This window comes from Ovis canadensis, chromosome 2, assembly GCF_042477335.2.
Source record: "Ovis canadensis isolate MfBH-ARS-UI-01 breed Bighorn chromosome 2, ARS-UI_OviCan_v2, whole genome shotgun sequence".
Classification (NCBI taxonomy): Eukaryota; Metazoa; Chordata; class Mammalia; order Artiodactyla; family Bovidae; genus Ovis; species Ovis canadensis.
In genome coordinates, this window is record NC_091246.1 from 87,756,527 (window position 1) to 87,783,819 (window position 27,293).

The 27,293-nt window shown below is 43.2% G+C and overlaps 1 protein-coding gene across 3 annotated transcripts in view; it reads left to right on the forward strand.

Moving 5' to 3' along the window:
* Positions 1-27,293, forward strand: part of ADAMTSL1 (ADAMTS like 1) — a 1,110,365-nt gene that overhangs the window by 901,902 nt on the left and 181,170 nt on the right. The gene's annotated exons all lie outside the window — the stretch shown is intronic.

Genomic DNA, 27,293 nt, shown 5'->3' on the forward strand with positions numbered 1-27,293 from the left:
TGTCCTAGGTGTGTTAGCATTTTGTATCCTCCACATTCAAGCTAGTGTGATGTGGGCTCAGCCTGTCCACCTGGCGGAAGAATAGAGCCTTAAGGAAGGATGTCCCCAGAAGAGAGAAAGAGAGGTACAGCCAGCTGATCCTTGAGGCCCTTCCAGTTCTGACATTCTGTGATCCTTGAGGGTTATGATAATTATCCACAGAACTGAAGCTTTTCAAGAAAGAAAGAAACAGCGAATTCTATTAGGAAAATTACATTAAGTCAAATTTAAGTCCCCAAGACAAAGCACCTCTATTAATCGCAAGACAGGAACTGGCTTTAACTATAAATGAAGGAGCCATGAGAAGTCTACTGGGGAACAAGAATTGGATTTCCATAAGGAAAATGTAGCCAAGAGCATTCAGGCAGCAAGGATGGTGGAACACTGAAATGAATGTTTGTAGAATGCCTTGGGGCTTCCCTGGTGGCTCAGTCAGTAAACAATCTGCCTACAATGCAGGAGACCTGGGTTCCAGTCCCTGCAGAAGGGCATGGCAACCCACTCCAGAATTCTTTCCTGGAGAATTCCATGGACAGGAGGAGCTTGTACTGTCCATGGTGTCTCAAAGAGTCAGACATGACTGAGCGACTTTCACTCACTCACTCACTTGTAGAATTCCTTAATGTTGCTTGTCCATATGTAAAAGGATACAAAGTGTTCTTCATCCCTGGATTTAGAATTTTATAGTGCTCTTTACTGTAGTGCTTTGTAACTAGAATTTCTCTTCATTCAACATCCACTGAACAAATATTTATTGATTGCCTACTTTGTGCTGGGCATTGTGCTGGGGAAACAGGGATGAACAAACCCACTTTGTTCCCTGAAGCAGGTACAGCCTACAGAGTTTGAGGAATGGTCCTGGAGAAGCCATTACATTTTTTTCATCTTGCATATTTAAGTGCTACTCTTCTAAAGATAGTTATTAAACTAAACTAGTGCCTGTGTTCTTCACTGCTCTAAGAGCTGACCTATTTGAACCAGTCATCAATCCCATTGCTCATAAGCACCATGGGGATGGAAATATCACCACCACATAGCTTTCTGCTGTGGATGTGGTGATGAAACATGGGAGTTTTACAGTTCACAAACCTTCCAGCTTACAAATCAATCAGCAGAAGAGTGGAGACTCTCAGAGTAAATCTTTTCTATTTTTTTTTCCTGCCTTCCCCTATAATCCAGTGTTTCTAATGTCCTGAGGTAACAATTTAAAGGCAAGCAATGATTCAGCCAAAGCTTTGAAAAGAGAATTATTGCTGCCTAAGTGTACCCAATACCTTCTTTGGAAATTTTGAAAGAAGGCCTCACGCAAATTGAGATGAAGAGTTTTCTATGACCTTAGAGTTAGAAATCTGCTCTGTTGCTATGTTTCTTAAACTTAGAAAACAAAGAAGTAGGGAAAAGACTGGAAAAAGAGAGAAAACGAGACATTTAGGCAACGTAAAAATGAGGGATTGAAGGGCTCCCCAGGTGCCTCAGCAGTAAAGAATCTGCCTGTCAGTGCAGGTGCCACAGGAGATGAAGGTTCGGTCCCTGGATCAGGAAGATCCCCTGGAGGAGGGGCAACCTGATCCAGTATTCTTGCCTGGAAACTTCCATCAATGAAGGAACCTGGCGGGCTACAGTCTTTGAGGTCACCTAGAGTTGTATGCATCTGAGCACATGCGGCTGCAGGGTTAATGCTTTCACATGCAAAAATAAATAATGAGGGCATAGAAGAGAGAACGCTCTGATTTGTGCCCAGTGAATCTGGAGGACACCATTCGGAAACAGTTTGTTGCTCTGGAAATATTATTCCCATCATGGCGCCAGTCCAAGGTCAGGAAATTCTCAGGTCATCTGCCACAATCACAGAAGATCTGTCCAAAGCAGAGTCCCGCTAACTACTACTTTTCCTGTGGTGAATAGTATTCTTCCTTTTTTTTAAAATCTTCATCACCGTGCCTAATTATCTCTACCAGGACTACAAGGAATTTTGATTGGTGTTTGTGTTAGTGACACAGAAAAGCCTAGAATGACTGTCACTGCATTAACACAGCTCCCAGTCCCACCAAATGCTCATTGCTTTTTCATGAGGCTTCTAGGGTTTTTTGTTGTTGTTGGGAGGGGTTGGGGAAGAAGGGGTTGGTTGGTTTGTTTTTGTTTTTTTTTAAGTTTGAAAGTATTCTTTTTAAATTTTATTTTTAACTGACAGTGTTGCGTCAGTTCCAGGTGTACTGCAAAGTGAATCAGTTATACATATACATATATCCACTCTTAGAGATTCTTTGCTCATGCAGCCATTACACAGTACTGAGTAGGGCTTCTAATTTTACTGGTGGAATCACTATCCATGGGGCCTAGACACACACATACACAAGTGATTGGCTGCATATTAGAACCTTGGAAGGTGGTGCGTTCCCTGTCACTGCTGTCAACTCTGATTCCCAAGTGGGTAGACACAACCACCTTTCTGGCCCATCATAGGTCACTGCTCATGTCATTCAAAGAGCCACAATGGACCCTTTACCCAGGTCACATAGGAGTGACCCTTATTCCACTTTCAGCAGTCGTGTTAAATAACAAAGCCATGGTTTGCTGTGATGGTATGTGCCTCTGGTAACTTATTATCATCTTAGCATGACTTCTTTTTTCTTATCAGACACCGTATTTTTCCTTATAGAAATCTTGAGAGTACTTGGGACGACTTCGGGATAAGAACCATAGGAGACTTGGCAATGTCAGAGTTAAATATTCCCCACCAGGAATAGGGAAACTGCATGGAATTAGGGAGAAATCATGGGTTTTGAGGTCAGATAGATGTTGGCTTCCTTTATTTACTTTGTGGCCTTAGGTCAGCTCCTTTAACCTCTCCAAGACTCCATTGTCCTCAGCTGTAAAGCAAATATAATGGTCTGAACCAGAGTGGGGAGGGGTTGTAAGGATGGGCACATTTGTAAAACCCTCAGCTAATCCCTACCTCATAAAATAGATGCTCAAAAAAATAAGGGTTTGCCATCCCTCTTAGTTCCCTATTCAGGAAAGCATATGATATAAAAAGACCTTCGTGTTTCTTTCATAGCCATTGCAGTTTATTCCTACATTTAACCAGCTAGTGTGGGAGCAGAGTAAGGTAGAGGGTATGGATAGAGCCAGGCTTTAAGGCATCTTTCGGTACAGCCCTCGCCCCATCTCTTGGTCAGATCTAGAACAGAAAACACAGCACCTGGTTCTCATGGTTTCTATTGCTCCTGCAAAAGGTAGCAATTATTGGGATATTCTACTTTAACACCTAATCCATTAAGGTGTGTTCTGTAAAAGAACAGCAATGAGCTGATGAAGTGGGAGTGGAGGAGGCAGAGTCCAAATGTCCCTAAAAAGTTAATATCCTGTGTGACATGACTGAAGGAAGTAAGGCCCGTGGGCAAGTGAGGTGTGAGTCCTGGAAATGAGCAGCTGTGTCCTGGCGGTCACAAAAGCCTGTGAAAAGTCAGGGAGAAATCAGAGAGTTTATATAAATAGTGTTGTTTCCAACCAGCTGTCTCCTCAAATACTTGTGGGAGAGAGAAGGAAAGAAGTAAAAGCCAGTCCAGGGTACTGACAAGTTAAGGATATCTTGCCCCCACATCCTTGTTTATCTTCACAGGCCGTCTTTGAGCAAGGTAGGGCTGCTCTAATAGCTTCTGTTTCTTGGGAGTTTACAGTTTGTCAGGCACTGCGTTCATCACTTTATGTACATTATTTTGTTTAATCTTCCCCACAGTTTTATGAGGATTTACTGTTCCTGTCCTAATTTTACAGCTGAGGAAACTGGGTCCTTAGAGGGATCATGGTGGCTGGTGGCAGGTTCGGATTGGAACAAAATTTAGTTCCGAAGTTGTTACAAAAGAGCTTGTGATGCAGTCCTTGCCTCTATTAATGATGTTTACACGCCCCATTCCTCCCTCCATTTCCCCATCCAGTCCCTCCATCCTTGCCTTCCTCCCATCTCTTTATCTGACCGTCCCCTGTCCTATTCTAGGCATTAAGCTCCAGGCATGAGACTTGACATGGTGAAGAGAACCAGTCCTCCGCGCCCCATAGTATTGAATAGATTAAAGCATAGTGAAGATCACAGGCAAATTTACAGTCCCATCTTTCTTTATCTGCAACAGATAGCTTTCATCTCAGACTCTCGGTTGCCAAGGGTAGAACTAGACTCTTGGTAAAAGCTAGCGCTTAAGGGATAGTGAAAAATTCTTTCAAGCACACATGTCTCAGGACAAAACCAAATATACAGGAAATAAACCATGTTAAAAGAAAGATCAAGTAGACCTAAAGTGAGTATCTTAAAACCCAGCACAGAGTCATTAGGTAAAGCACTCAGTTCGTAAGAAAACACTTTTACAAAGAAATACTAAGTCATCCAGAGAGATTCAGCCTGGACATATGAATCTGGGAGACATCAGTGGCTCCCTTGAAGCTTTTGCATCTTTGCTCTGCCACAAGGAACAACCACTGGCTTAGCTTATGCTTAACTGATGGCCTGTTTGTGTTGTAAATTGCCAACATCCTTACTCTCCTACAAACACACGTACTTCTCTTTCCCCAGTGTCCTCTGTACAGCCCTGGGCCCCAGTCTCCTTTTCTGTGCCACTCTCTTCTCTGAGCATCTCTTTCCTAGTACCTCTTCCTTCTCTCCCCCAGAGACTTAATCCTAATCACCTTGCCCTCTTAGTACCAAAATTCCCAAATGACCTTTCTCAACCACTCACGCCAGGACCCCAGTTCTTTCAACTCTTTTGCTTCCTGTGTCTGTGCAAGCCAAGTCGCTTCAGTCATGGCCAACTCATGCGACCCTATGGACCGTAGCCCACAAGGCTCCTCTGTCCATGGGCTTCTGGAGTGTTCTACCATGCCCTCCTTCAGGAGATCTTCCTGACCTAGGAATCGAACCCACATCTCCTGCAGCTCCTGCACTGGCGGGTGGATTCTTTACCACTGAGCCACCTGGGAAGCTAGCTGGGTGGCCAGCACACAGGTGCGTGCATGTGATCATGACAGTATACGGTCATAGCAGCCGTAGCAAAGATATGAATGACTGTGCTCAGGATCACTGAGATGAGTCGTCTAATCCAGACTGGGGAGCGTGACCCAGAGAAGGTGACCACTGAGCTCACTAAGTCTCATTCTCATAGATATCAAAGTATCGTCTCTAAAATTCTAGTCAAACATATGTCCTAATCCAGGTACTTCAGAAGCCGTTTGGACAGCTTTATGTCTTGCCTTCTGTCCCTTTTCAGTCTTCCGGATGAGCCTGAAAGTGCTTGATTCCCCTGTATTATCTCATTATTGAATAAGTGTTAGTCGGTCCAGTGATGTCCAACTCTTTGTGACCCAATGGAATGTACCCATCAGGCTCCACTGTCCATGGAATTCTCCAGGCAAAAATACTGAAGTGGATTGCCATTTCCTTCTCTACATTATTGACTAAAGACATAGGCTATCGATTTGAGATGTTTCAATGCTCACATAACAGATCACCAGCCACAGGCATTAGTTTCTGGAAAAGTTCCGTGGTCAGTAATGTGTTACAAGAGTATTTCTGGTTGCTCTTAATTAACAGGAAACTGACATAACAATGTAATACAGAAACAACTATTCCAACTGTTTAAAATAAGTCAGATTATTTACTACCAGCTTTGTTGGATCACTATCCCCATGGGTAACACAGGAACTTGAACTTGATCATTTTTCTGTAATTTCCCTATCTTCTCCAAGGTACTATGACTCAGGAGATGCAAGAGAGGACCCAAGAACATAGCACAATGTATTTGTGTTGCTTCTTCAGGCAATGGTAGAAAACTCTGAAAAGCAGATGGATCACTAATGCCCTGCCATTTCCTTCAGCTGTAAACTCAGGGTCAAGAACTCTTGGATTATACAGTTTTCCTAAGTTCTCTGAATTCTGTATAACTTAGTGTCATGTAAATACAAGATACTGAATATTTCTCTTTATTTCATTTTTTAAGCCACCTCTTCCTCTTTTGCCCTGTGAGATACTCCAGAGGGTTGGTTTTCAGGCTCCTGCTATCTAATCAGCCATCCAGATACTTGCTTATTGTGCAGATGTCATTGGAAGATTGGCTTAATGCACAGAAACAGCAATATCACAGAGAAATCTTGGTCTGGGAACTGACACTCGAGCTGTTTTGAGGTTTAAGGAGTAAACAAAAAAAAGATGTATACTCTGGCCTCGACAGAACCCCACATGCTAGACACGGGTTTCTCTTTTATTTCAGTCAAAAGTGTTTGGGGGTGGATTCTGTAGATCATTGCCGAATGCAATGATGCTTTTGGGAAAATTGAGTTAAGAATAATAGAAAATGAAGCTTGCGCATCACTGATACATTTACTGGGGAACTTTCCTGGAATCAAAAAAACCTCTGTGTATGGTCTATCACCCATCCCAGCCCTACCTCCACCCCCACCCAGGGACCATGCTTCAACTGCCTCAACTCCTGCAGATGAGCGAGGTAGCAAAATCAAAGGTTGCAATGCCCAGAGCTTGTACAATGGTAAGCTTCATCAAGCTATGGAAAATTCACAGAAGGAAGCTGTTATAAGCAAGGTATTTATTGATGTAAAACCCACCACAACTAGACAGATACCACTTATCAATGCTCTTTTTGTGAGGAAAATGATGCCAAAATTACGATGTGGGGGAGAGGCTGATGATGGAGCCGAAGATGCTCCCCTCTGTCAGGTTCAGTTTCGTGGCTGTTTCTTTTTGGCACGAATGGTTGGCTATTTGTTTGCAACTGGGGGCAGACTGTAAGATGTCAGTTTGGGGGCCAGGAGCGCTTCCATTTTTCTCCTATTTCTCTTATGTTACCTGCCTGCTGCTTCCATAGGCCTTCTGACAGCCCATCCTTGGCACACCTAGAAAGGCCTTCTGTGGAAATGGGCACTGTCACACACTTCATCTTTCATTTAATGGAGGTTGACGATATAACTGACCTATGGTGGTGTGAAGCGAAACCACCTGTGGGCTGATTGACCCTCCCTTGATCTAGAAAAGAAGAGTGCTGTTTTCCAGCTCACCCCTGCATACCTAACTCCTTCAGGAGGGTTGTTGTGCAGAACAAGGTTGGTAAGGTGTGGACTGCTTTTCACCACACATGATTGTGCTGCAGCTGCATATGTAGGTGTAGAAAGTGAATCCATGGATTGTATTCCTCTCTCTTGACACACAGGAAGGTATTGTATTGATATCTGATATGCTTGGTCATGACATCTTCCTGCATCTTTTCATCCTTATGTATGTCAGATTCCCTGAGCATAGGTAATGTGGGGTAAACCTATCCTGACGTATATGCCGATTGGATAATTGTTTCATTATTTGTTCTTTATTGCATTTGGGAACCCCAAATCCTTCCCTATGGACAGGCCAGTCTCTGAAATGGATGAGTTTTCTGAACATCAAATGTGCCTATTTGTTCACAAAGAACTCTCTCTTCCTGAAAAAGCAGTTACAATGGTGATACATGGGATGGATTTCCAGTACAAATTCTCATGCCCAGGTCCTTGGCAGATAATGCTGATGGATTGAGTCCACCTTCTTCAGGTATTATTGGGAATCGTTGTTTGTTGTGGACAATTTTGCCAACCAGTTCCTGGAAGCTGGATTCTTTCACTTCTGGTGACTGAGGCATCGTGGTCACATGAGGAGCTTGGTGGACATTGAATCCTCATCACTTCCCTATCAGGTCTGTCAGTAGTGTCAGTACCAAGAAATCACAGGGTTTCATTTGTTACACTCTAAAAAGCCAGAGAGTGGTAAGGAGTTTGGTTGACAGACTCATCTAGAATCTAAAAATTAGGCAAATGAGTTTCTGTTAGTGACTGGGGTTGTCCAATCCCAGAATGTAATCTTTTTTCGTCTTATCTGTGAAGGAACACAGGTCAAAGGTGACTTGCCCAAGTAGCCCTGGCTGCTGCTGCTGCTGCTAAGTCGCTTCAGTCGTGTCCGACTCTGTGCGACCCCATAGACGGCAGCCCACCAGGCTCCGCCGTCCCTGGGATTCTCCAGGCAAGAACACTGGAGTGGGTCGCCATTTCCTTCTCCAATGCATGAAAATGAAAAGTGAAAGTGAAGTCGCTCAGTCATGTCTGACTCTTCACGACCCTATGGACTGCAGCCCACCAGGCTTCTCTGTCCATGGGATTTTCCAGGCAAGAGTATTGGAGTGGGGTGTCATTGCCTTCTCCAAGCCCTGGCTAGCAGAGCTCAAACTAAAAGCCTGGAAAAGTAATGCTTCTTGACTTCCAGTTCAGTGTGTATCATAAACAGGTGGACTCCAGAAACTCATATAGTGAGTCAAAATGCATGATCGAGAGCCAGACTTCTAAGTTCAAATCCTGATTCTGCCACTTATCAACTATGTGCCCTTGAGTTTAATCACTTAACCCTTCTCTGAGCTTGCTTCCTTGTCTGTAAGATAAGAATGAAATAATACTTATCTCAGTGGAGTTCTGTGCATATTAATGGGTTAGCTTATGTCAGGTACTTATAAGAGGGCCCGGTTATAGGCCCTGGATAAATTTCCCAGTGCTCAAAATGCACTAGAACTGGGATCAGGTGGCAGAGTGAGAGACCCCAGTGGCTGAAGGTGGACAGATATACTCTTCACTACAATAAGAAAGGATTTTCTCACCAAACTATTTTTTTATTAATTAAGTTATTTATTTGGCTGTGTCGGGTCTTAGTTGCCACATGTGGCTCTCCATTGCGTCATGCGAGATGTTTAGTTGTGGCACACAGACTCTCTAGTTGCGGCACACAGGGTTAGTTGCTGTGCAGCATGTGGAATTTTAGTTCCCTGACCAAAGATCGAACCTACGTCCCCTGCATCACATGGTGGATTTTTAACTACTGAACCACCAGGGACGTCCCCTCACCAAAATATTGAAAGAAGTTTTTATTCTTTCTCTCTACTTCCTGAACATGATAGAAATGAATTGAGTTGTTTCTGTTTGGCTAAAAAGATACCAGTTACCTCAGAGAGGAAATCTTTTATCCTTTCCAAAGAAAGCATATAGATCCATAAGAAAAGCATTCCTTACTCCCTGAGAGAGAAGAATAAGAGTTAAGTGGAAAATGAAAGGCAAAGGAAGAAAATATAGCTGCATTCACAGAGCATGGCATTTTTCTACTAAGTTATATGAATGAATGATAGTCCAGAATTAGGAACTCAGTTGGCCTCCATGTGAAATGGGGTAGAAATCCTCCCCATGGTTTTTTGGAAGTCACATGGATTCCCCTGTTCTTGCTCAGAACTTAGTTATCAGGTTGTCTCAAGTTCCTGTTTTTTAACTGGAAAATATTTAATATTTTCTGAGGATCAGGGAGCTGCTAGAAAGTTCTCTATGGCCTGGGGAATGTTGAGCTACCTGAAACCAAACTGTTATATTTATTGTAAATGTGCAATAAAGCAAACACAATTGAATACAAAAGAGTTGTTCTGATTTGGGTATATTAATAGTCGGTTCAGGGAACCACAAAAAGGCAAAAAAAAAAAAAAGAATACTAAATACCCTTTCTTCCTATTGGCCTCTCTTGTGCCAAACAAATTATATTATGAAAATAATAATAGTGATGGCAGCTACCATGCAGTGTTGTGTTCCCAGCCCCTGCACAAGCTAGAGGCCAGCAGGTAAGAATACAGTTAAAACTCTGGAAACCACTTAGGATTGAATCCTGGATCTCTACTGACTAGCTGTGTGACCTCGGTCACATTACTTCAGTTAACCCATATATAAAAGGACATAATCATTGTCTGTCTTAGGTCGCCGTGAGGATCAAGGAGTTAGTAAATGTGAAGTTCTTACAATAGTATGTATGTGTATGTGTGTGTCAGTCATGTTCAACTCTTTGTGACCCTATGGACTGTAGCCCACCAGGCTTCTCAGTCCATGGGACTCTCCAGGGAAGAATACTGGAGTAGGTTGCCATTCCCTTCTCCAAGGGACCTTCCCAACCCAGGAATTAAACCTGCATCTCTTGTGTCTCCTGCATTGACAAGTGGATTCTTTACCACTGAGCCACCTGGGAAGCCCATTCCTAGTTCATAATGAGCATCCAATAAATACTGAAAGCTATCATCACAGTTGCTGTCCCATTTTACAGATAAAGAAATTGACATTCAAAGTGGGTTACTTGCCCAAAGTTATAAAGTACAAGTGGAAGTAAATTCTGTCCCTGGCTTGCTGGAATCCAAAGTTCTAGGTCAGTCTAATGCACATATGTCTCCTGCTTGGTGAACATTACTCAGAATTCAGGGCAATTTATCAGTGCTATTCAGATCCCAACGTGTTTAAAAACAGTGTTTCAGGGATAAAAGTGCTAGCAATAAATGAGCATCATGGATAATCAAGAACAAATGATGGATTTAATAAGCCAAAATAAATCCTAATAGGAGGGTTTCAATTTATTCAGACTTCAGTCTGATAATCCTTTAACTCACGCTGAGATAACAAAACATCGAAGAGTAAAACATGCATTCTACTTGAAGAGGTCTTTGAACCTCACTTGAAAAACAACTTTAGGTCATTTTTGTGTTGTCAGATATGAAAATATTTGTGCATGGTCTCCCTCTTTCTCCTCAAGTAGACACCCCTCAGGGCTGGAAAGTGCACAAGCTGCTGTGTAAATAAAAACAGTCTTGGGTTGCAAAGAGCAGGTGCTGCCTGGAGCAGTGTGTGAGTGTGTTTATGTGTCCCCATGCTGATGGATTTTATCACACCCTGCATCTGTAGCTAGCTACTTATCCTGATTCCTCACTTATCAAATTCTGAAGACTGAGCCAGAGACGTCTCTCCAGGGGAGATGGCACTATCTTTTGCTTTCCTCTGCCAAACCAGGTTTGAAATGAGTTTCTGGTCTGATCAGACATGACAGAGGGCTTGCTTGAAGTCCCAGATCACTCTGTGCTGTAGGCCTGTTGGGATTCTCACCAAAGCTCAGCACCCCTTGGGATGAATGGAAAGGGAGTATGCTGGGCCTTTGGCTCTCTGCTGATGAGACGTGTGCTACCTAGCAGTGTTGTGGGGGCTGTGAGTTTGAACTGTAGTGAGCTTAGACCATATTTATCATTAGGGCTTTGACTGCCCACTACGCCTCTGTTTCCCAGGCTCCCTTACCCACTGTAACTATATCAAGGAAAACAGAGACGAGTGAAAACCAGAATTTCCCAAGCATTTACTAGGCTTTCTAGTCAATATTCTTTCCAGCCCCGAGCATGAAAATAGATAAACTGAAAGTCTCCAAATGTATCATGCTTTCTTACAAATCACTCTGCCTAGAATACTTTCTCTTTACTTCTGCCTTTGCCTGGCCACCTCTTATTCACCATTCAAGATTCAGCCCACATGTCACAGATTGCAGGAAGCCTTCCATGACTATCACTAACTTTTTGATCCCCAGTCTATATTTTTATGCTTCCCTCTATATCATGTTTATCTATCTCATGGACTGAACTGAGTCCCATGGAATAGGGTCTGTGTTTGTCTCCTCTACCACTCTGTCCATTCACATAAAGCCTGGCCACATAAAGTGTTCAACAAATGCTAGTTGAAAAAGTAAATAAATAGCACTTATTACAGTGTCTTATAGTTGTCGCTGAAAGCCTTTAAAGTCAAGAAATTTTTTAATCTCTGTATCCCTATCATTCAGCATAATACTTGGTACATAGTAGGTTTTTATCCAATGAATGTATGGTTATAGGGACATATATGTATATGAATGGCTGAATACATGGATGGAAGAAAAAGTTTTAAATCTGAAAGCCATTATGATGCAAAGGAAGAGGCGGGAGAATCGTGCAGGAGATAATAGAAGCAGATCTGTCGATGCTGACATAAAGGACTGACCTTCCCAAGCATTTAAGAGAAAACCCATGAATATAAATGACCAGAAATGTTTCCATTTACAACATAAATAAAAGGATTAAAAACTACTCAAGAGAAGTAACTCCAGCAAGTGTATTAGTTTGCAAGGGCTACCATAACAAAGTACCATAAACTGGTGTCTTAGAACGGTAGAGATTTATTCTCTCATACTTCTGGAGGCTAGAAGTCTGATCATGTGAAATCAGAGAGGGCCATGCTCCCTCTGCAATCTGTAGGGGAAGGAGGCTTCCAGCTTTAGCTGGTTTGTCAGCAATCTTTGGTGTTCATTAGCTAGTAGAAGGAAAAGGCAATGGCACCCCACTCCAGTACGCTTGCCTGGAAAATCCCATGGACAGAGGAGCATGGTGGGCTACAGTCCATGGGGTCGCTTAGAGTCAGACACAACTGAGTGGCTTCACTTTCACTTTTCACTTTCATGCATTGGAGAAGGAAATGGTGACCCACTCCAGTGTTCTTGCCTGGAGAATCCCAGGGATGGGGGAGCCTGGTGGGCTGCCATCCTTGGGGTTGCACATGACTGAAGTGACTTAGCAGCAGTAGCAGCAGCAGCAGCTTGTAGAAGCCTCTCTCTCTAATCCTCCATCTTCCTGTGGTCACTTTGCCTGTCTATCTCCAGTTTTCTGTTTTTATAAAGACACCAGTCATAATGGATTAGGACCCACCCTCATGACCTCAGTTTAACATGATAATCACTATAAAGACCCTGTTTCCAAATGAGGTCAAATTCTGCAGTACCAGGAGTTAAAGTTTCAACATATCTTTTGGGGAGGACATCACCAACCCATAACAAGGAGAATTCTTAGGCTTTTAGGATTTCAAGTGAGGAATGCCACCTGCAAGTTAATGAACAGATGGTGATCTTTATAACCTGATTTGATAGATGCCAAGCAATGCTCTTAACTCCAAAATACTTGGTCCTGAATCTTAAAAGCCTTATATTTTACTTGGGGTGATAACTAGAGAAAAACATTTATGTAAATAGAATTATGTCAAATAAAATACTCTAGCCTTGGCTTAGAACAGCTTCATGGTCAGTGTTATAGAACATAAACAAGGACCAAATGACAGTAAGTCCACAAAGAGGGTGTAGTTGTTCTTGTTCAGTTGTTCAGTCTTGTCCAACTCTTGGCAACCCCATGGACTGCGTCACACCAAGCTTCCCTGTGCTTCACTATCTATTGGAGTTTGCTCAAACGCATGTCCATTGAGTCAATGATGCCATTCAACCATCTTCAGCCTCTGTTGCCCTGTTCTCCTTTGGCTTTCAAGCTTTCCCAGCATCAGAGTCTTTTCCAGTGAGTTGGCTCTTCATATCAGGTGGCCAAAGTATTGGAGCTTCCACTTTAGCCGCAGTCCTTCCAATGAATATTCAAGGTTGAGTTTGACTGGTTTGATCTCCTTGCTTCCAAGGGATTCTCAACAGTATTCTCCAGCCTCAAAATTTGAAAGCATCAGTTCTTCAGAGCTCAGCCTTCCTTATGATCTAACTCTCACATCTGTACCTGATTACTGGAAAAATCATAGCTTTGACTATACACACCTCTGTTGGCAAAGTGATGTCTCTGCTTTTCAATACTCTATCTAGGTTTGTCATAGCATTCCTTCCAAGGAGCAAGTGTCTTTCAATTTTGTGGCTGCAGTCACCATTCACAGTGATTTTGGAGCCCAAGAAAATAAAATCTGTCAGTGTTTCCGCTTCCTCCTCATCTACTTGCCATGAAGTGATGGGATTGGATGCCATGATCTTAGCTTTTTAATTGTTGAGTTTTAAGCCAGCTTTTTCATTCTTCTCTTTCACCTTCATCAAGAGGCTCTTTTGTTCCTCTTCGCTTTCTGCCATAAGGGTGGTGTCATCTGCATATCTGAGATTATTGGTATTTCTCCTGGCAGTCTTGATTCCAGCTTGTGATTCATCCAGCCTGGCATTTCACATGATATACTCTGCATATAAGTTAAATAAGCAGGGTGACAATATGCAGCTTGATGTACTCCTTTCCCAGTTTTGAACCAGTCCATTGTTCCATGTCTGGTTCTAACTGTTGCTTCTTGACCCACATACAGATTTCTCAGGAGTCAGGTAAGGTGCTCTCTGCTACTCCCATCTCTTTAAGAATTTTCCACAGGCCAACCCTGCTACTATCTTTAATAGAACATTTCCACCTAGAATTCTAAGCAACCCAACTGAAATCTCAAACTGCTAAGGGCACAAGTGATTTGGCAGACCATTTACCTCCCTAACCTGTGTCTCAGGAATCCTATCTGAATCATAACAGGCAACAGACATTCTATCTCATTTTGATGTACTATCACCCAGAAAACAGGGCAATCAGAGAATGGGAGGCAGAGCTTAGGAGTTTTCATTGAGTTGAGCTGTCCATGGTAAACAGGCATATGGTGTTTCTTAGACAATGGGATGCCAGAGACAAGTATTGGGGGGTGTTGGAGGGAGGGCTGGAGATGCACTGCATAAGTGGGTCTAGTTTTGGGGCCCTTGTACTGTTTGACATCCCCATGGAAGAAGTAGTTATTAAAAAAAAACAGAAAAAACAGCGTGCTTGTAATGAGAAAGTAAATATATATATCTTGCTACAAGTGCATTTTTTTCCAAGAGCTATTCATTAATCTTTTTTAAAAAATAGAAAAAAAAAGTACCAAAGAGGTCATTTACATGTTGAAATCTTGATAACCTTGATTCCTTTTTTTAAAAGAGATGATTTAGAAGGTGAGGCAAGCTGACATGGCCAAAGCTGTCACTTGCACCACACTGTTCTCTGATGGAAATAAGTACTTTGCAATCTCAGGTGTTTGGTAAACTTCATTATAAGTATTTTTATGGAGCCAAAGCCTCATGCCAAGCAGGCTGACTTCCAAGAGAAGCGTGGATCTATCCCCTGTTTCCTGAGCCCACACAAGTTCCTCTTTTACAGGGAGCCCTGATTTTCACGATGCAATTTATCATATATGCTTTTGGTTAATTTTTGGCCTTCAAAGAATATTTGTGCTCTCTATTGTCTAACATCTACTTTGATCTTTCATTTTCTTTTTCCCAGGCCCCTTTAAGCAGCTTTTTGAAACACAGAGGTTGCAGCAGATCCATCTGCCCTGGAGTATAAGTGTTTTCCTAAATGCATCTTCCTCTCTGACCCTTCATGACTGCCTCCTCTATTCTTAGGGACTTCTCAGGATCGAAGTAATCTGAGTTCCCTTCCCAACTTTGGGGAAATCACTGGAACCCTAACTTGCTGATCTGTAAAAGGGAGGTAGTGATGCCTGCTTTGCTTTACTTCCAAGTTAGGTGGATCGAGTGAGATAGTATCGATGAACAGACTTTGTGGTTTGTAGTCAGTCATAGAAATGCAAGTCTTATGAGCACCACACTGCCTATCTTCTGAAATTCTGTAGTGTTCATGCTTCAGCCTAGAAGTTTGGCAATTAGCTCATTCCTCTTACCTAGCAATGTTTGCCCTCTATGGTGTCGCACAGAGTCGGACATGACTGAAGTGACTTAGCAGCAGCAGCAATGTTTGCTGGGTCTCCTGGGTGTTTGTCAGTTCTCCCCATCTTTGCTGAAAGCATGTTGAAGGTGGCGAGCACATCCCTACCTCTGTATTTGACGCTGGGCTTAGCCAGCCACGCTTAAATGCTAAAGTAATATGAGCATGTCACAAATGTCCTTGCCCTCTGTTTCCATAATCTAGGGCAACTTTGACTCACTCCAGGAAGAATTCTCACTCTACTCATTAAACTCTCTTCTCTCAATCATTATCCATGCATTTACCAAATGTTTACTGAGCACTCAGCAAGAACTGTTCATATTAGCTAATGTTTATAGAGCGTATCATCTGCGCCAGGCACTTTACTTAAGCCCTTTACCTAGATGTGTTCACTTAAACCTCCTAACAGCCCTTTGAAGGGAGTATTGTTATTATTCCTATTTTACATGACTAAACTGTTGAGTAACTTGCCCTAGCGTGTGCAGTTAGAGAGTTGCAGAGCACAGATCATTCATGCTGAATCCAGTTCCAGATACAAAGATCTTCATTAGGCTACGATGCCGGGGCATCCTTGATGTGCCAGGCACGACAGTAGGTGCTGGAGATAGTAAGATGAGTAAGTCTGGGCCATTAGGGTCTAGTAAGAGAGACAAATAAGTAGATAAATAACTACACTGTGATGGAAATGAGACTGAGAGAAGAAAAGAATGCCACCAGAGGAGAGAGACAGTAGTGTGCTGCAGAGGGAAAGGGCTAGCTTCACCTTGTGGGAGGGGCACTGGAAAAGTATTTAGAGATAAAGATGATGTTTGTGATCTAACCTGAGAGGAAGAAGAGTCTGACAGTCGACAAGAGCTGTACTCCTCTGCTTGGTACTCAGCAAAGCTGATTATGGGGGTGACCACAGAGTATACCAGACTTCTTTGAGAAGCACACTATGGGCCAGTTAAGGACTTGACCCTTGGCCTGTGGGTAATAGGGTGTTACCTGTTACCTGAAAAATGGATGTTTTTTACAACTTTTATTGATAGAATTTCAGGGTTTGTTTTAAGTTGCAAAAATAAAACACAGAACTCCCTTATACCTGTCCCCTTGGTTCTCTAGTTGTTAACATTTTGGGACCATTTGAGAATAATTTTAGGTATGTATCCCATATGCATCCTAACATTTAGGTGTTTATTACCTAAAAGCTAGGATATTTTCATGAATAACCACCGTGTAACTAACCACCAATCAAGAAGCAACTGAATTCAGTAACACCATCTCATGCACAAACTCCACTCACGTTTCGCCTGTTGTCCCAGCAATGCCCTTTTAAACCCAAGATTGAATCTGGGGTCTTGTATTTGGCTGTCATTTCTTCTACTTCCATCTGGACAGTCTCTTCTTGTCTTTCATATCTTGGACATTTTTGAAGAGTACAGGCCAGTTACTTTGTAAAATGTCACTTTGTTTGGGTTTGCTTAATGCTCCCGTATGAATTTTAACTTTTGCTAGAAACAGCACAGAAGGATGCTGTACTCTTCTTGGTGCATTTTATCAGGAGACGATGACAGATGTCTCATTCCGTTCGTTACTGAAGATGTCACCCCGTGATTTGGTTAAGGTGATGCTGGCCAGGTTTTCCACTGTAAAATTTGTAAGTAGGTTGATCATATTAATAGTGAATAACAAGTATTTTATTGGGAGATAATCTAAAACTAAGTGAATACCCTGTTCCTCACCAAATTTTCACCCAGTGTTAATATTCATTGATGAGTCTTGCCTGAATCAGTTGTTATTGTTGCAGTTATTATTGCCAAATGGTGATTTTCTAAACTCTTATCAATCCTTCTAAATTACTAGTAGGCATTCTACTATTGAGTAGAGGTTTCTCTTTATTTGTTTACTTTGAATATCTAATTTGCTCAAAGGATTAAAATTCATTACTATCAAGTTGTCCCAGACATGACCAGTGGGAATCCCTTCAAACTTACCTCCGTGTCCTTTTGATTTTTACCCCATCCTTCTTTGAGGACTTCCCAGTTTTCTATACAAGATATTTCAAGTTCACTTTTTATTCTCCCAGCCCCTGCTCCAGAGCCATTTTTACAGGAACTGGCTCCTTAGTGGAGAATGATATTCACAAACTAAGATCTGGGCACTTTATACTTGATACAACTAGGATGACATTCCTTCTAGAACTTTTAGCAGAGAGAGCTAGGAAATATTGTAAACATATACATATTACATTTGTATATACTCATGTGTATCTGTTGACATAGCTTTGTCTATCTAGCTATCTGTCAATTAAATATCATGAGCTCACACTGTTTTTAATACCAAATTTATAAGATTTATTCTGGTCTTTCCCCTTTTTATGTGTATAACCCCTCTCTCTGATAATAAGAAGTCTGGCTCTCATTCTCCATAATGTATTTATATATTTGTTCAATCCTCCCTGAATGTTTGGTTCTCAGTTATCCTTGCCCAGTGGTGAGCCCAGTCACATGCTTGTGGACCACTCCCTACCAAACCTCAGGCTAAAATTCAGTCTTACAAAGTGGAAGAGGGAGGAAAGGTAGAAAAGCTGGTTAGAAAGTACAGCTGCAGCCTGTACCTCCACTTGGCCCCCACTGGGTGCACCGGACCAAAACTGAGCCCTGGACACACAGGCCCCCCTCCTCTGAAAGCCCAGCTCAGACCCCAATGAAAGCTTATAATCAGAGGAAGTCAAGCGAGCAAATTCACATTTCAGATGTCATTTTGGAAGCTTCAGGCTATGGATAGACTGGAAACTGGAAGATGGGGAGATAAATTCAGAGCCACTAATAATAGTCCAAGAACCTTAAAGTGGGACAAGGTCATAGTGTCCCTGGTGAAGTGAGGATTCTCTTTGTCCTGCCTTAGGGTTTCTAGAGCTGGCCATGCTCCTTGGTGTCTGAGTTATTATTGCTGGCTTGCTGTGTACCTCCTGACCTCAGCGGCATTCTAAAGAAAACAAATATCTTTAAGGGACCTTTCAAAAAAATCACAGGATAGAAATGTTGAGCAAAAATGTTAGAGGATTATACACAAGTGTAAAGAATGCATCTAACAAATAAGCAAAGTTCATAATGGTGTTGTGCCTCCCAATAAAAACTGCATTTTTAGTTTTGAACAGGAAACAGAGAAACAAACCCTGCTTTGCTGCAAAAGCCAAGGTAAGAGGAGGTTCTCCCGAGAATAGCTTGTGGCGGGGAGTCTGCCATTAGAAATTACATGCATTTTACCAGCAACAAACAGTGAGTTGCCATGCTGGAGGCCTCTCTGAAAGGCAGGGGAGCAAAACCATTCACATAATGTGCCCTTGTCTAAAGGAAGGCCAAAATTCCTCCCCTGGGTAGCAAATACAAACACGAGTGGCTAAGAAGCACCAACCTCCATGGGTTCTTGATTGCCCAAATTGTCTCTGATGGCCACCTTCACAAAAAGCAACCGTGCACTTGGGGAGCCACACTCTGTCTTTGCCCTTCAGCTGCCAGGTCACACTGCTGCTTCTCTGGAAAACAACCATGAGTGTGTCCATGACCCTTGGCGACATTGGTGTGGTTGATTCTGTGACTTAGAAATAGATCTTTCATTTTGTTATTTGTCATCTTCTGAAGTTGAAAGCACCAGGGACCCAGGAATTTGCATCTCAAATCTAGTTTGTCCTGCTGTCTTCATTATTCTGGCCCTCAGAAGCATTTCCCCAGGCTGCCTGGATTTGATTCCTGATTCCCTTGTTGTTGTTTGTTTTGTTGGTTCGTGGGGTTTTTTTTTTTCTTTTTTTCAGTAATTTATATATTTGTTTCATTGGGTCTTCTTTGTATGCAGGCTTTCTCTAGCTGCAGCAAGTGGGGGCTGCTCTTTATTGCAGTGGTCTCTCTCGTTGCAGAGAATGGTCTCTAAGCGCACAGGCTTCAGTAGCTGCAGCACATGGGCTCATTAGTTGCGGCTCAGGGGCCCCAGAGTGCTGGCTCTGTAGTTGTGGCACATGGATTTTATTGTTCCATGGCCTGTGGAATCTTCCCGGACCAGGAGTCGAACCCATGTCCCCTGCACTGGCCAGTGGATTCTTATCCACTGTTACCACCAGGGAAGTCCTCCCTTGTTTACTAGCTGTGTGAGGTTGGATAAGTTGCTTGGCTGGTCAGAGCCTCTGATGTATCGCTCTGTAAAATGGGAGAACTGATAGTACCATCTCCATCTGGTGGATATAAGTAATACATAAATTTAGGTATGTATTCCACATCTGGAGGGACCTTAGCCCTGAGTCCTGCTAGGATAATGCAGAGCTGGGGCTTCTAGTATCCACAGTGCTGGCCTGTGTCACAGGGAGCAGCCCTATTCTCTGCACCCACGTGTCCCAGTCATGGGAGACTTGGATGCGATACAAGTGGCACTGACGTCAGTGTGAGGCCTGGGAGGGGACACTCTCAGCCACGACTGGTTAATCATTGAACTTCTCCAGTCCTCAACTCCTTGTTGTTAAAATGCAAATAATAATAGTACCTCTTTCACGTGGCTGTGGAGAGGATTAAAGGAGGCAACTCACTTAAGGCAACCAGTACAGTATCTGGCTCATTGTAAACAATGGTAATGTTAGTATCACTCTTGGCAGTAATAGGTGATGTCAGCTGGATATGTTGCTGTCACATCATGGCGTGTGGCTCATGGCAAAGGGTCCCTGCTCTGCCCGAGGCCAAGAACTAACCAGACACGGGCAGAGTGACAAGACCACATTCCAATAAGCTGGACTTTGGGCGGGACTCCAGCACCATCAGAAAAACAAAGTGGGAATTGGGAAACCAAGCCTAAAATTTTAAATCCGATTATAAACATAGGGCAATCCAAGTACACATGATTCTGGACAGAGGGCAAGAAGCCTACTTCCAGCCTTGCAGAGTGGGAGGTAACCTTCTGTCTCCCGCCTACCCTTGGTCAGAAGTCAATCGCAGGAGCTTGGCAAGGTCCAGCCTGAAGCTACAGGGCACCGTTGTCATCTGTCAACTCCCGATGCCTTCCCTGCAAGCAGGTTTTGGCAGAAAGAAAGGAATGGAGAGAAGAAAGGTTCAGAGGAAAGAAAATAGTGTAGAAAGAGAATTCAAGGGGACCAGTCTCCCTAACATTTTGGCCATGAGCCCAACCATGAAGCCGACACCTGAAGCCCGGAAACTGAAACAAACCATGGTGCTCATGTTTACCGTTCTCTTACACGGAACCATGGAGCCTTTAGCCCTGAAACAAACCATGGTGCTCATGTTTACCATTCTCTTACACAGAACCACGGAACCTTTAGCCCAAATGCTGGGGCAGGTGTGTTTGGGAATTCAGAATTTGGGACATTTTAGAAATATGTTATGATTACTAATACATTAAGTATATAACATCTGCAGTAAGTTCTGGCACGGGATGGGGGTGGGGAGAGGTGCCATAATCCAATGGGCTAATATGGCTGCAGTAAACTATAAATATTTACATCAAGTGAGATGTAGCCTGTCAAAGCATCGTGTCTGTCCAGGCCCAGCTTTGTCACCAAAGAATTTGCACCACGCTGAAGAAAACCTAGAGCTTTGGGGACTCTGATATTGGGGTGGGTGGTTTTTAGAGGACACAACTGGGGTTCCATGAAATGTGAGTTCCCTCATTCTTCCTGAACATCTGCTGTTTCAGGCACCATGCTAGGTGCTGAGACTACAGTGGTATATTGGTTTCCCAGGGTTGCCGTACCAAAGTACCACAAGAGGGGTGACTTGAAACAGCAGAAAAGCGCTCTCTCACAGTTCTGGAGGCAAAAACCAAGTCCAAAATTATGATGCCAGCAGAGCCATGGTCCCCAAAACATGTGAGGGAGAATCCTTCCTTGCCTCTTCTAGCTTCTGGAGTCTACTGCAGTCCTCAACATTCCTTGGCTTGTGGACACTGCACTGCCATCTCTCGTCTCTGTCATGACATGGCATTCTCCCTGAGTGTCTCCCTCCCTTCTTATAAGGATATCTGTCAAATTAGATTAAGGATCCACCCTACTCTAGTATGACCTTGTCTTAAATGATTATATCTACAATGACCTTACTTTCAAACAAGGTCACATTATGAGATACTGGGAGTTCGAACTCCAGCATATCTTTTAGAGGGGTACGATTCAACCCATAACAAGTAGTAAGCCAAAACAGCCATAGCCCCATGCTCTTACCAAGGTAATAGTCAAGTAGGATAGTCAGATTACAGGTATGTCCTAAAGAAGACATACAAATGGCCAACAAATATATGAAAAATGCTCAGTGTCACTAATCATCAGGGAAATGCAGATGAAAACCACAATGAGATATCATCTCAGACCTGTCAGGATGGCTCTCATCAAAAAACCAAATGCCACAAGTCTTGGCAAGGATGTAGAGAAACTGGAACTATTGCATGCTGCTGGGGGAGTAAAAAATGGTGCAGCCACTGTGGAAAACAGTATGGTGGTTCCTCCAAAAATTAAAAATAGAACTATCATTCAGTTCAGTTCAGTCACTCAGGCATGTCCAACTCTTTGCAATCCCATGAACTGCAGCACGCCAGGCCTCCCTATCCATCACCAACTGCTGGAGTCTACCCAAACCCATGTCCATTGAGTTGGTGATGCCATCCAACCATCTCATCCTCCGTCATCACCTTCTCTTCCTGCCTTCAATCTTTCCCAACATCAGGGTCTTTCAAATGAGTCAGCTGTCCGCATCAGGTGGCAAAAATACTCAAGTTTCAGCTTCAACATCAGTCCTTCCAATGAACACCCAGGACTGATCTCCTTTAGGATGGACTGGTTGGATCTCCTTGCAGTCCAAGGGACTCTTAAGAGTCTTCTCCAACACCACAGTTCAAAGCATCAATTCTTCTGCACTCAGCTTTCTTTATAGTCCAACTCTCACATCCATACATGACTGGAAAAACCATAGCCTTGACTAGATGGACCTTTGTTGGCAAAGTAATGTCTCTGCTTTTTAATATGCTGTCTAGGTTGGTCGTAACTTTCCTTCCAAGGAGTAAGCATCTTTTAATTTCATGGCTGCAATCACCATCTACAGTGATTTTGGAGCTCGCCCCCCCCCCAAAAAAAAGTCAGTCACTGTTTCCCCATCTATTTGCCATGAAGTGATGGGACCGGATGCCATGACTTAGTTTGCTGTATGTTAAGCTTTAAGCCAACTTTTCCACTCTCCTCTTTCACTTTCATCAAGAGGCTCTTTAGTTCCTGTTTACTTTCTGCCGTAAGGGTGGTGTCATCTGCATGTCTGAGGTTATTGATAATCTCCTGGCAATTTTGATTCCAGCTTGTGCTTCCTCCAGCCCAGCGTTTCTCGTGATGTACTCTGCATACAAGTTAAATAAGCAGGGTGACAATATACAGCCTTGACATACTCCTTTTCCTGTTTGGAACCAGTCTGTTGTTCCATGTCCAGTTCTAACTGTTGCTTCCTGACCTGCATATAGATTTCTCAAGAGGCAGGTCAGGTGGTCTGGTATTCCCATTTCTTTCAGAATTTTCCACAGTTTATTGTGACCCACACAGTCAAAGGCTTTGACATAGTCAATAAAGCAGAAATAGACATTTTTCTGGAACTCTCTTGCTTTTTCCATGATCCAGTGGATGTTGGCAATTTGATTTCTGGTTCCTCTGCCTTTTCTAAAACCAGCTTGAACATCTGAAAGTTCACGGTTCACCTATTGCTGAAACCTGGCTTGGAGAATTTTGAGCTTTACTTTACTAGCATGTGAGATGAGTGCAATTGTGTGGTAGTTTGAGCATTCTTTGGCATTACCTTTCTTTGGGATTGGAATGAAAACTGACTTTTTCCAGTCCTGTGGCCATTGCTGAGTTTTCCAAATTGCTGACATATCGAGTGCAGCACTTTCACAGCATCATCTTTCAGGATTTGAAATAGCTCAGCTGGAATCCCATCACCTCCACTAGCTTCATTCGTAGTGATGCTTTCTAAGGCCCACTTGACTTCACAGTCCAGGATGTCTGGCTCTAGGTGAGTGATCACACCATTGTGATTATCTGGGTTGTGAATATCTTTTTTGTACAGTTCTTCTGTGTATTCTTGCCACCTCTTCTGAAATCTTCTGCTTCTGTTAGGTCCATACCATTTCTGTCCTTTATTGAGCCCATCTTTGCATGAAATGTTCCCTTGGTATCTCTCATTTTCTTGAAGAGATCTCTAGTCTTTCCCATTCTGTTGTTTTCCTCTATTTCTTTGCATTGATTGCTGAGGAAGGCTTTCTTATCTCTCCTTGCTATTCTTTGGAACTCTGCATTCAAATGGGTATATCGTTCCTTTTCTCCTTTGCTTTTCGCATCTCTTCTTTTCACAGCTGTTTGTAAGGCCTCTTCAGACAGCCATTTTTCTTTTTTGCATTTCTTTTTCTTGGGGATGGTCTTGATCCCTGTCTCCTGTACAATGTCATGAACCTCCATCCATAGTTCATCAGGCACTCTGTCTATCATATGATCCTGCAGTCCCACTTCTGGGCATTTATCCAGAAGAATTGAAATCAGGGCCTTGAAGGAATACTGCTGCTGCTGCTGCTAAGTTGCTTCAGTTGTGTCCGACTCCGTGTGACCCCATAGACGGCGGCCCACCAGGCTCCTCCGTCCCTGGGATTCTCCAGGCCGGAACACTGGAGTGGGTTGCCATTTCCTTCTCCAATGCATGAAAGTGAAAAGTGAAAGTGAAGTCGCTCAGTCGTGTCCGACTCGTAGCGACCCCATGGACTGCAGCCCACCAGGCTCCTGTGTCCATGGGATTTTCCAGGCAAGAGTACTGGAGTGGGGTGCCATTGCCTTCTCCAGAAGGAATACTACTAGTATTCTCATATTCACTGTAGCACTAAGTATTCTCAGTAACTGGTTCCAAGATGTGAAAACAGCCTAAACAACCATGAAAGATGTAATGTATACTTTTAAATCGAATATTATTCAGCCTTAGAAAAGAAAGAAGTTCTGCAATATGTGACAACATGGATGAACCTTAAAGGCTTTATGCTAAGTTAAATAAACCAGTCACAGAAGGACAAATACTCCATGATGCCACTTATACAAGGTACCTAAAATAGTCATAGAATCATAGAATTAATAATTCATAGAATCAAAGAGTGGAATGGTGGTTGCCAGGAGCTCAGAAGAAGAGGAAATAGGAATTGCAGTCAACAAGTGTAATGTTTCAGTTAAGCAAGGTGAGTGTGAGATTTTCTGCACAACACTGTACCTAGAGACAACAATACTGTGCATAGCACACTTAAAGTTTTGCTAAGAGAATGCTCTTTCCACAGTAAAACAAAAAAACCAAGTGTGTTGAGAATTTCCAAATAGAGAACTATACATGGAACCATATCCTAGAGGAGAATTTTACCCAGTTGAGGGCTTCCTCCCTGAGGAGGTAACAGTTTCAGTGAAGATGAAAAGATGAGGTAAAGTCAACCAGACAGAGTAGAGGGGAGAAGCGTGAATGCCCTCACCCTCCGACGTCCAGAGCCCCAGTCCTCCTCAGCTCTGAAATTATGGGAAGCCAGAACCCAGAATCCCAGCAAAGGCCTTGTCCATGTCTCCCAGGCTGCCAGCTACAGCTTGCCTGCAGGCTGGCTCCCACGGGCCTACAGTCCCTCCCTCAGAAACAGCCAAAGGCACGGAATCCAGCGAGGCAACTGTTGGCAGCCAGTGAGACCCAGCGCTCACAGCTGAAGCCCCCATGCAGGGGAGGAGTAGCAGGGTCATTGCTCTGCTTTCCCTCTTTGGGCCTAAATTGATGAAAAATACTTGGACCCGTAATCAACAAACCGCTGAATGCACAGATAGCTTCTGCTGCCCTCCTTCCTTGAAGATGTACGAGTAAGCAGATACGTCTGTTTTGTGAGTTTTTCCAGCAGCGTTGAAGTGGCCTCATGGCTGCCAGATGCCTCTGCTTCAAGCTCCCAGTGACTGATTTTCTGCCAGAGGTGAGGGCAGGAGTGGGGCAGCCAGCAGTGTGGAGACTGTATTAGAACAAAATTTAACCTTGGAACAGTGCTCACTGTGTAGGCAGCTCCTTTATGAGACATGCATAGAGTGGCCATCAGCATTGGGGGTGGTGGTTGTATTTTACACCCACAGCATTTTATTTCTCTTGAAAGTGGTTGGCTGGAGGATGAAGAATATCCTTTTTTGAAGCATAACAAATGCAAAGAAAAGTGCACACATTCCGCACGTATGGCCTGGTGATTTTCACAAAGCGGGTGCACGTCCAGCACCCAGATTAAGGTAACATCCCAGAAACCCTCCCCCTCCCCACACCATACCCTGTTTCTAGTTACTACCCACCAAGGGCAGCCACCTCCCTCACTTCTAACATTGTAGACTAGTTTTGGGTTTTGATTTTAGGTAAATGAAATCACACTATGAATTTTTGTAGTTGTGGCTTTGTTCACTCAGTTTTATGTTTGTGAAATTCAGTCATGTTCCTTGTTGTTCTAGTTTATTCTTGTTCTATAAAGTTTTATGTGAATATATCTTAATTATTTGTCCACTTACCTGTTGATGAGCATTTGGGTAGTTTTCTATCTGGGCTGTGAGGAATAGTGCTTCTGTAAACATTACTTTTTTAAAAAGAAGTGTCATTCATTTCTTTTTGGTTGTGTTGGGTCTCGTTGCTGCTCCCAGTCTTGCAGTCTGTGCATCCTACTCTGTAGTTACCGTGTGTGGGCTTCCCATTGAGGTGGCGTCTCTTGGCGTGGAGCACAGGCTCTAGGGCACACTGGCTTCAGGAGTCGTAGCTCGCAGGCTGTCGAGCACAGGCTCATTACTTGTGGCACACAGGCTCAGTGGCCCTGTGGCATGTGGGATCTTCCTGGACCAGGGATCAAACCCTGTATCCCTTGCATTTCAAGGTGGATTCCTAACCATTGGACCACCAGGGAAGCCCTGAACATTCTTGTATATGTCTTTTGATGAACATACACACGTTTTGGGGGGAGAATATATATTTGTATTGCACACATGCTAAGTTGCTTCAGTCATCTCTTTGCGACCCTGTGGACTGTGCCAGGCTCCTCTGTCCTTGGGATTCTCCAGGCAATAATACTGGAGTGGGTTGCCATGCTCTTCTCCAGGTGATCTTCCCAATCCAGGGATCAAACCCATGTCTCTTATGTCTCCTGCATTGGCAGGCGGGTTCTTTACCATTTGTGCCACATGGGACGCCCAATTATATATATTTCAAGTGTACAACATGTGCTTTGAGATACAGAATTAGTTGTCTATTGTTCCACAATGAATTTTCCCCAAACCTAGGAGCTCACAACAAAAATAAACATTTATTACCTCTTGCAATTAAATGAGTGAGAAATTTGGGAGCAGCTTGGAAAGGTGGTTCAGGCTCAGGATCTCAGGAATTTGGAATCATCTGAAGGCTGGACCTAGTCAAGCAGGACTGCTTTCAAGGCAGCTCACCCCTATCACTGGCAGGTTGATCCTGACTGTTGGTGAGCAGCCCGATTTCCTTTGCATGTGGACTTTTATCCACATTTGCTCGGGGTCCTCATGACATGCTGGCTGGCTTCCCCCAGAGTGAGCAGTCAAAGAGAGACAGCCATGTAGAAGCAATATCCTTTTTCTAATTTAGCCTTGGAAGTCACAAAGCATCCCTTCTGCCTCACTGTATTCCTTACAAGTGAGCCAGTAAGTCCAGCCCATACTCAAGACTCCATCTTTAGAATGGGGAAGAGGCAAAGATTGTGTGGACATATTTTTTAAACCAGTAGCCCTTTAATATTTAAAAGCTTGGAATTTACCCAAGCTGGGGATCTAAAAATAAG